We start from the raw sequence: 11,348 nt of genomic DNA on the forward strand, positions 1-11,348 counted from the left end.
ACAGTATCTGGCCCCACCCACAACAAAGGGAGAACCCTCGACTGGGTAGCAGACTACAACTGCGCAACCTCCATCACCGATACCTCCCCTCAATCATGGTCCGACAACCATATCCTCTCCTTTACCCTCGAAGCCTCGAGCCCCATCACCAACAATGTGCTAGCCTCAGCCATCCCCACGAGAAGTAAAAAAAAAATAACAGTGGAAAAACTGATACCTCTCATCCTCCCTACTCTAAACCAACTCCCTGCTTCCTCCAACCCTCACGACCTTGTAGAAAGCTATAACAAAACTATGCGCACTGCCCTAGACTCCATTACACCATTAAAACTAAGAAAATGTAAACCGAAAAAGCATCTCAACCACTCGTTCTCCAATCACCTCAAAACCCTTACATTAGAAAAAAGCAAAATGGAACAAGCTTGGAGACATTCTCCCACAGACCATAACAAAATATTTCTCAATAAAATAACGTCCAACTACAAAAAAAGAAATCATAGCCGCCAAACAAGAGTCGTACAACCCGAGAATCGCCCAATCCAACTCCAGCACCAAAGAGTTGTTTACGATCATTAAAGAACTGGAAACACCTCTGCTAATCCCAGACACCTGTGTGAAGGACAAACAATGGTGCACCAGTGTCCAAAATGCCCTCAACAACAAAGTCACAAGCCTTCAAAATAAAATAAAAAATAAGAAAGACTCCTTAGCCAAACCAACCAACCCCACTAACACAACCCCACGCCCCACGCCCCAACACCCTCTGTCCAACCCCTCCCGCTTTAGCTTCTCCAAAGTCTCCACTCTCGAAGTGGAAAAAATCATTCTCAGCCTAAAACCATCTAACTGTCAGGGTGACCTTTGCCCCCACAAATTATTAAAGATGCGGCAAGAGACCTCTCTCCATTCATCACAAGACTCATCAATGCCTCCTTGTCCTCAGGCACCATCCCCAGCAACCTCATGGAGTCCTGGGTCCTCCCCCTTCTCAAAAAGTCTTCTCTGGAACCCTCCATTCCCACCAACTACAGACCTATTACCACCGTCCCCTTCCTGCTCAAGATATTAGACAAGACAGCCTACCAACAAATCCAAAAATACCTGGAACTAAACCATCTCCTTGGTATCCGACAATCAGGCTTCAGACCCCAACATGGGACAGAAACAGCCCTTATCGACCTGAAGGCTCAAATTGACACTCTTATAGACAATGGGAAAACGGCTTTACTGATTCTCCTTGACCACTCTGCGGCATTTGATCTAGTTGATCACAAAATCTTATGCAATCACCTGGATTCAGCTACCCACTTTTCCCAAGAAGCCATCGGCTGGATTGAGTCATTCCTCAGCAACAGATCCATGCGTGTCTTCTCTACCACAGCTGCTGCCAACCCTCTCCCCATCACATGCAGAGTCCCCCAGGGCTCATGCGTCTCCCCTACACTGTACAACGTGTTCACGAAGCCCCTGTTTGATGATCTAGATGGTCTGGGTATCACCTACACTAATTATGCCGATGATACCCAGATCCTCATCCCGCTGATGGGAGATTACAACCATGATTTGGCCTTGGTGAACAGGGTGTACCTCATCATCAAGGCATTGATGGCATCTCACAGTCTATGCCTGAATGATGACAAGACTGATCTCAATATACTTGGTTCCACCGCAAACCTAACCAAATTGGACCACAACTACACCAGCTTCATTATAGACGGGAACACGATCAAAGTAGCTAAGGAAGTGAAAACCTTAGGAATATACATTGACTCCTCCCTCTCCTTCCATAAACAGGATAGCTCTATGGCATCCTCCACGGCCTGCACATGTAAGCTTATAAGAGCAGCAAAACCCTTCTTATCCACCCAGAGCTGCATTGCTCTAGCCACAGCCCTTGTATTATCAAAACTGGACTATTGCAATGCCCTCTACGTAGGAGCTAGCAAACAAGTTACTAACAAAATACAGACGCTACAAAACAACGCTCTCAGAGCAGCGCTCAGCATCCCCAAGAGAGAACACATCTCCAACATTAGGAGAGCCCATAACTGGCTCAACACAACAGATAAAATCCTGCTCAAAGTAGCCTCACTAACACACAAATGCCTCAACAACGCTGCCCCCCGCTACTTAGTCGATAGAATAAGTAAACACACCTCTAACAGACCTACTAGAACCTCCAACGCTAATCTTCTCACAGTTCCCAGATTCCAACGCACTGTGGGATGTATTTACCCATGCATTCGAGCCCTACCTCAAAACTGTGCAGTATTGATATGGAAATCATCATGATGGCCAGAGTTTCCCAGAAAATGCCCAGGGAAATGCATGAAGAATAGGCTGCCACCCATTTTTGCCGATGTTATGGGCAAAGAAGGGCACTGCCTAAAACCACGATTGGACTACCCACACAGTAGCCTGAAACCATTGGGAATGGCAATACTGGTTGCCAAAAGCAAACCCATAACTGTTGGGAATTCATTTTTCTTGAATGTCAAATATGGCAAAATCATGGGCACAGAATTACTTTACTGCAGAAACACACCAATGCCATGTCCTGAACATGGACAATATACTCCATGTAATATCACTTGCTGAAATGAATCAATCTAAAAAAAAAATCCCAAGGATGGATGCAGTAACCACAAAATCCTGATGGTGGCGCTAGCGGTCTAAACTCTGACAGGAGAGCTGTCTTGCAAAACTGTCTAAGTGCAAAGAAAGGGGTCTCATGTCATTAAAAGTTCAAAGGGGTTGCCTGTCCTGAGAACTCTTGACACTTCAGAACTCAACACAAGAAGCCAGGAAATCACAGGGTTCTGTTAATTAAATGCAAAGTGGCTCCCTGGCCTCCTGATCTGAGCTTGCCGGACACCACACAAAGGACCCTTTCCTCTGAAAGGAATATGTTAATTCTGAATGTTTGCTGTCAACAAAGGCCTGCCTGCCCAGAGGACACCTGTGACTGACCCACCCAAGTCTTGGAGGCGGACCTCAACACTCTGAGGACTGAATTGAAAGTAAAATATATATTTTACAAAAACACTGATAACTCTTTGTAATCAAATGACAGAAATGTATAACTTTGAGAGCCTTAATTTAAAAAAATGTACCTTTAATTCAAGCCCAAACTCCAAATTGTGGGATATTCTGGGACAAAACCCTGCTGTTTATTAATATTACAGACTCCCTGTTTCAGCTAGACAAACGAAAATGCATTGGTATGTGGGTAGATATGTGAGGAACAGTTGTATAAAATTTAATGAAGATCCAATGTTGTTTAGCACATTAAAACGCGCAAAATATTGCCATTTCTGGATGCAAGCTCCTAGAAACGCCAGAGTCAGAACAGGGGCTAACATCAGTAATGCCTCATGTGTGTATGTCATTTTAAACAAATGTGTACCTGTGCAAATATGTCTTTTGTTATCAAATATAGAATGTGTGCAATTTGACTGGGGAGTGTCCTCTCTGCAAGCCATAAAATGACATCACGCTGACACACACTTCCTTCCCCAATCAAGTGAGAAATGGAAGTTTGACCAATTAGAAGCTGAGAGAGAGGTAGGGTCAGTGATGCTCACACACACCCATTTTCAAAACACATAAAAGCAGACAGTCAGGACAGATAGGGACCTTCATTTCCATCTGCCGCTGGAAGCTCTGCCGGAAAAATCCATATTTACCTCCATCAAACCTCCAGAGAGACAAACTAGAGACTTCAAATCCATCAATCTCCAGAATCCAGAAGCAGTGCTGTACCCAGAGAGAGAGCAGAGCTGACCCAGACCCATGTTAGCAGTTCCAGAGACCAGACCGCTGTGCGGAGAGACCGTCCGTGGCGAGTGAAGAAAACCTGACCAGATCCGTGACGAGGCCCATTTAATTCAAGAATATAGTGTGAGTACATAGTAAAACTGTACCAAACCAAAGCTCTTACTTTAAATTCATCTAATTCAATCTATTTAACCTAAGTAGAACTGCAGCTTAGCAATTGTGTTATTCTGCCATCATTTTTAAAGCTGAAAAAGTGTTGCGTTTAAAATTTGCAAAACCAAAAGCGACCTTCACTAAATCGCTCATATCTCCGCGACCGTTTGTGCTAGAGACTTGCAGTAACTTTCATTTGGAAGCTGAGATCCTAGGCTTTCCTACGACCCCAAAACGATAGTGATAGTCCTTGTAGTTCTTCTGTAATAGCGCCCGGTGCATTCGCGAATTTTACCGCGATTTGCAAATTTCTCCACGTGTAAAAAAATCGGCTGCTGCTTGCCTTCCATTTGCCAGAAATTCGTTTAACCTGCTAATCATTCCTGAATCATTGCAAGAGTGAGCCTGGACTAATATTAACTAGATACCACTCACCCTGAACCTCTGAAAGGGAATTAAAAGCATTTCCAGCATATTTCTCATCCATTGCTAGCACATATAAAAGCATTTGGGCCTGTGTTTTCAAAACTCCTATCTGTTTTCTTTAAGCGTGCTTGGGGGGGATTGAACTGAATTACATTGATTGCATTTCTGAGAACTGTGTGCTTTCCTCCCATTTCCTTGCATTGCATAAAGAGGGGGGGAGTGAATAGCCAGAGAAAAGTGATTACATTGTTTGGTTGAAATCATATTGAGTATTTTCTGTATTGCATTCATTGAATATTGCATCCACCTGAGCTTACATAAAGCATTCTGTACCACCTTCTTCTTTTGTTCCTATTCACCTGTGTGCTACCTTATCAATTTCATGTCAACTCCTTAGTGATTATAAAGAAGTGTGCTAGTGCCAGATTCTCCGTTGTTAATCTTTATCATATCAGATTAAGTGTGCTATTCAATTATTAATTTATTATAAAGCGTGATATAATATATATTGTTTAAATTATCAAATAAACCTTTTAACTTGCAAAACAGAACTACTTCTTGGCTCAGTGGGGTCAGGGGGATTCCAACAGAGGGGTGTTATATAGGGGTAGTCATCCAGAACGCATGAACTGGACATAAAGGTATATCAATAAGGGTTTTCATTCAGTATTCTAGACTAGGCGTTGACTTAGCTGTAGTGTTGAATTGAATCCTCTTACAAATTGGGGGCTCGGGCCGGACGTTTGGGTTAGAATACCACTTGTGCAGCTTAATACAGCGTGCCAGCTGACCAGATACACATATCCAGTCGGATCACCATGCTGCATTACGCTGTGAAGCATTCCTCAAAAGGGACACTCCAAGAAAAGTTCTGTTCTGCAAAAATAAAATACAAACTTCTGTAAGTCAGGACAGAGACCAATCTCTAGAATGACGACCTTGGTAGATATGAAAATAGCCAGAGAGCACTTCTTACATAAACTATTTGTGAGAGGTGAATGGGCTGAGCAGGGCCAGGATGCCTGGTTGCAGGCCATCACGCGACAGGTCACTGAAACAGGGTCAGACTTATGGAGAGATCAGGGTCCATTACATGTGGCCCTGAGTGAACTATATATGGCTCCTAAGGCCAAAGATGAACACGACAAGATTGTTAGGATAGCGGCATATTTATATTTATATATGGGAGCCATACAGAATAAATGTGCTGAAGGCCATGATCTGGCAAAAAGACAACAGATGGCGTTAGAGAAGGCCCAATCTGATCTGGACTCTTCTGAGCAAAGGCTGCACAGAAGCCAGGAGTCAGAAAACGAGACCAGACAGTACATCACTAAAATAAAGGAGGATATGGATGTGCTGCAAAAGGAAAAGTCAGAACAGGATACCAGATTTCGGGCCTTGCAGAAGGAACACCAAGAAGGTTTGGACTCCCTACTGCAAAGCCAGAAAAAGCTGGAGCAACAACTGGACTTCAACAGGGTATGTGCTGAGCAGGTAGTCACCCTGCAAGGCCACCTAGATAGGGAAAAGGCAGAAAGCAATAAACTGATTCTGAAAGACCTGGATACCCAGGCAGAGTTTGATGAAGAGCGCCGGAAAGCTGGTGCCCTTCAAAGGCAGAGGGACGACCTGGCAGCACAGATGCAGGCTCTCAGTCAGGAAAGAGACACTTTAGGCCAGGAAGTCTGCCACTTAAAAAAGGAAATTGAAGAAAATCACCTGGCCCTCCAGGGGCTGGGTGACCTCCAAAAAGAAAACCAGAACTTGGTAGAGCACACCAGAAGGGTGGAAGATGCTCTGGCAAGAAAGGAGCAGGCCAGTAGGGATGGGACTCAGGAGGTAAACCTCCTGCAGCAAAGACTGGCCCAGTTCTCCAGGACCAACCAGGAAGCACAGAGGGAAAATGAGGCCCTCTGTCAACACAATGATAGGCTCCAACAACAGGTAGCGATGCAGGAGAGACTGATAGAGTCTAGTAAGGCCTTGACTGAGGAACTGAAAGCACAAATGCAGGCTCTTGCATTGCAACAGGGAGCAGGGGCGGATAGAGATGAGGTCCGCTGGGAAAGAGAGACTCCTGACCATAACCTCAGGAGCCCTAAAACCAGGGGCCTTCATCTCTCCCAGTCCCTGGACTCTACCACCCCCATGTCCCCTGGCGCACATGAGCACAGGGCCACAGGGATGGCAGATTACTATCCAGCTAAAAGTATGGGGCTCATAGGCCAGTACCACTCAGGAATGGAGGGGTGGGCATCCGGGTATGGGCACCCAAGTACAGTACAGTTCAGTGGGGAACCCCAGGAGAGTAGGCCCCTTAAGGGCATCCTGAAAACCTCTGCCCAGTTAGGTCAGTGGGGGGGGGGTACCCAGCAAATCCTGGCAGCAAGGAGGGATCTGAGGACTCCTCTGAGCACCACAGGAAACAGGAGACCAGGTCCCCACATTCTGCCAGCCATTCCCAGGCTCGCAGAATCCGGGAAAACCTGGAAGAACAGACAGGAACCTCTGGGAGCAGTGCCTCTGAGTCAGAGGATGAATGGACAAGGGTTACCCGAACCAAAAAGGCCAATAAGGCAAAAAGGGCCTTGCTTAAGGACCCCTTAAAGCAGATTAAGGCGATCAGGAGCGTCATCACGCCTTACCATAAGAACGCTAAGTATTCTGTTTGGGAGCACTTAGAGTTGTTTGAGCAAATGATGGAGACTTTCCATTTGAAGGACAGCCAAAGCTGTATTCAATATGTAAAGTGGACCTTCTCCCCGGAATACTCCAGTTTCTTTGCGGGGCTGGAGGACCAAAATCATTTAAGATGGTCCACCTATAAGGCGGCCATCTTGAAACATTTTTCCATTCATAGAAATCCTCAAGAGGCTCGCAAGGCAGCCTACAATTTGCAATGTGGGGAGGATCAGGCCCCACAAGAATTTGTGCAAGAACTGAAACGTGCTTTTGCGCAGACCACCAGAAGGGTGCGCACAGACAGTAGAGAATTCATAAATACATTTTTTCATGCCTTGCCCAAATACATAATGACCCAGCTCGTGAGGGATTTTCACGAGAAAAGATTTTTAGACTGGGTCCTTGAACAGGCTACCCGGATCTATGAGGTGCAGAAACCGGTAGATAGCAAAAATAATGCTCAGAAAAACCCCAAAGCCAACAGCACCCCTGCTGCTGCCAAGGTGGCAGAGGTAAAGGTCACCCCCGTTTTAGAGTTGGAGATGGGGGGGCCTAAAAACCTACCTGCACCTAATAATGCTAGGCCCAGAAGGTCCTCGGGCCAGTCACAGACAGGGAGCCAGGGAGGCAGCCCCACAAATGGGGTCCCTCGCTCTCCTGATTATGTAAGTCCCCGTTACAAGGGAAATCGACCCATCCTGGGTTATGTGTGGACTCCTCCAGCCCAAGGGGGGGGATCCAGCCAAGCACCTAACCCAGGGAACTTCCCTCCCAACTTCCCACAGGAGGGCAGAAATTCTCCAAATCCTGGGCAGAACTTTTTCCCCAGGTATCCACCCAATTTCCAACCCCCAAATCATCCATCCTTCTTTCCCCAATTCCCTGAGCCCAGACAACCTAATCCGGGAGAGGGGAGGCCAAGGGTGGAGGGGTACCCAAATCTTCCCAACCCGGGGTATTACCAGAGGAGGGACAGCTACCCTTCCCGGGATCAGCCCAGGGGAGAAAACAGGGCCCCGTATCAGCCTGAGCGGGTTTCCCAGTTAGAGCGCCAGGTTCAAAACATGGCGCGGGATCTGGGTCACATACTGAGGGCTCAGCAGAACCCTCAGATCGGCGTGCCGGCGCAGAACGCACCCAACTCTGGACCTGGTGCCCCAGAACAATGACGGGGGCAGAACCCCGATAACTCACCGGTTCCCAGGGAGGAGGCACAAAGGGAAGGGGGGTGTAAAGCCTTGGAGGAAGCTTCCTTCCTCACTTGTAAACAGCCCCTGGAAAACCAGGAACCGGAAACAAAATCTCTTGCCCCTGAAAGTCTGCCTCCTAAGGAGCAGAGGGGGGGTAGGAGAAACAAAAGACCCAAACAGACTCAGTTTGAGGAGGAGGTACAGGTCTTCCAATTTGAGGGAGAGGGATCCTCAGAGGATCCTGGGAAAAGGATCTTCTCCTTCAGAGAGGGGGGAACTCCTCCCAAAGAAAAATGGGTCCCTAGGGATGCAAATCCAGACTGGGGAGATGTGGAGACTGAGCTACCGCCGCCCACCATCTCATCCCAGAACCAACCGCAAGAAAATCCCCTGGTTCAAACCCATCCTGGTGACTGCCTCCAAAAAGGGGGGGGCGGCCCAGAACCGGAGCCAGGGGAACCCACAATGGCTCTGATCTCCAGTTGCCAAATTTTTCTTTCAGATTCCCAAGGCTCTCCACAGAATTCTGCCCAAATCTCTTCGCTAGCGATGTCCAAAACCAGAAAATTAGCCCACCAGTTGTCCAAAAATGTGCATTATCTGTGCCCCCTTGAGGAGAAGGAGGGAAGATACTATGCCCCGGTACAAGTACAGGGGCAGGGTACAATTTCAGCGCTGGTGGACACGGGATCTCAAGCTACCCTTCTGTCCAGAAGGGCCTTTGACGAACTGAATGCAGGAAGGGGAGAGAATTACCAAATTCCTCTCACCTCTCTTCCTGGACAACTGCAGAACTTTGACGGGAAGGAAATTCCCGTTGAGGGGACTGCAGACTTGGACATTAAGATCGGGCGACACAAGTTGAAACACCCGGTCATAGTTGTGACCCCAGAGGGCACCCCTTGTTTACTAGGGAATGACCTCCTGAGAAGGTTGTCACCCCTAATAGATTGCGTAAACAAGGTCCTCTGGACCCAGACTAGCCGACCAATAAAATTAAAACAGAGTGTCAACCATGTTAGTTTAAACGGCACCTGCCACATGGTTGAACAAAAATCTGACCAAGTAGAATTTCACTTCCAGAATAGCCAAATTCCAGACGTGACAGTAATAGCAGTAGGACAAGAGACTGGTGGTGGAGGGTCCTCTCTATTTCTGAAAATCAACCTTCCTTCCAGTCTAAAGTGGTACTCCACGCTGGAAGGAAACACTCTGAGATTCTATACTAATCCACAATCAGAAACTCCCACTCCTACAGTCCAGAAAGATGTGAAATAAGCTCAGAGCCTGGCTGATATTCAGCAAATTGGAGAGCAGTTGTTCATCCCTGTTCAGTTAAATGATGGGAAGGACTCTGTTCTCGCTCGAGTGTGTGTGAACAACGGTAAGAGCTTCATCAGCGAAGCCATGTTTCGCCAACTCCCAAAAGATCCAGCCATTCCCACCTTCAAACTGATAGACAAATGGGAAATGGACCTGGAAGCACCTAATTCCAAACATCTCCTGCCAAGCAGGTGTATGCTCAAAATCTCCATTGGCAACAAGAGCATAGTCCACACTTGTTGTGTCGTGCGAGACGTCCCTGCCGCCTTTTACTTAGGCAGTGACATTCTCAATCGCTTTGCCATTAGTTTGGACCTAATAAACTTCAAAGCTTGGTCCCGAATAGCGGATAATCCCATGGGCTTTGATGATCCAGAAAAAGCATTTAGGTCAGCTCAATTGCTACCTTATGCAGTTGAAATTCAGATCAAAGAGGAAGTCACCATCCTAGAAAGGACCCGACAATTCTCACTGGAAGTGAAAGTTAAAAGAGGACAAGATTTGAAAAACCCTGATGCTTACATACATCTAAACGCTTCTCTCCAACAGCAAGGGTTGGGGGTAAACCCAACTCCATTAGTCAACATAGAACATGACACCATTCTAATAGAGGTGGATAACAGCGACTTAAAGAGTATTACTCTAGCCGCAGGCACCATTATTGGAATGGCGGTTGATGACCGACATTTTTCCATCGACTTAGTAAATGAACTGTTAGGACCAATCTCCAAGGACTGTTTTGACAGTGACAGTGAGGACAAAACAACACCAGACAGGATTTTTACCCGGCATGGGGGGAACTTCCTGGTGTACACTTCTTGCCCTTATGGTAAGGAAGATGTGACTTGTGACTTCAGGAGGGATGAGGTGATTTTCCAAGTCCATGAGGGCTGCCTTTCCCACCTGAAGCCTCCAGTCCAAATCAGCACTCTGACCAGGGACTTCTCCACCCAGCTGGAGGAGGCCGCTGAGATAGCCAAACCAGAACTCTTTCCAGGCTTCAGGCAGATGGTGGAAGAGAGAGTCAACCTAGCTGATACCTGTGTGACTCTGGAACAAAAGCAAAAGTTGAAACAAGTTTTCTTGGATTTCCAAGATCTCTTTGAGGTAGACTCATATGACTGTGGCCGCACTGACATCCACACAACAACAATCCCCACGGACCCTGGCATGACTCCTGTGTTTGTGAAGCAATATCGCTTGCCTCTCGCATCAATGGAGTCCCTTACTGAAATAATTAAGAACCTTGAGTCCAGGGGAATAATCCGTCCAGTCCACAGCACCTTCAATAACCCGGTGCTGGGAATATTGAAGCCAAACGGCCAGTGGAGACTCTGCGCCGACCTCAGGGAGCTCAACAAACGGGTCCATACTTCCTGATGGCCTCTGCCCTACATTGACCAAGGGCTGGCCCAGATCCAGGGGTCACAGGTATTCACTGCAATAGACCTGACCAATGGATACTGGACCGTGCCTGTCAGCAGGGAGGACCAATACAAACTGGCTTTTACCTTTGGGGGCCAGCAGTACACATGGACCCGGACTCCCTTCGGATACCTCAACTCCGGCAATGAATTCAACATTTTCCTACATAAGGCCATGCCCGACCTGGGTGCGAGGGGTAACCTGGCTTATGTAGACGATGTCCTAATCAAAAGTTCATCTGTGGAGGAACACATAGCGGAGATCCGTTATGTTCTGACGCAGTTGAGGGCCGCCGGAGCAAAACTTTCCTTTCAGAAAGCACAGTGGTGTAGAACCCGTGTTAATTTCTTGAGGCATGAGATTACTCCT

The sequence above is a fragment of the Ambystoma mexicanum genome, chromosome 10 (genome assembly GCF_040938575.1).
Source record: "Ambystoma mexicanum isolate Mex_15411 chromosome 10, UKY_AmexF1_1, whole genome shotgun sequence".
In the NCBI taxonomy this organism is placed as follows: domain Eukaryota; kingdom Metazoa; phylum Chordata; class Amphibia; order Caudata; family Ambystomatidae; genus Ambystoma; species Ambystoma mexicanum.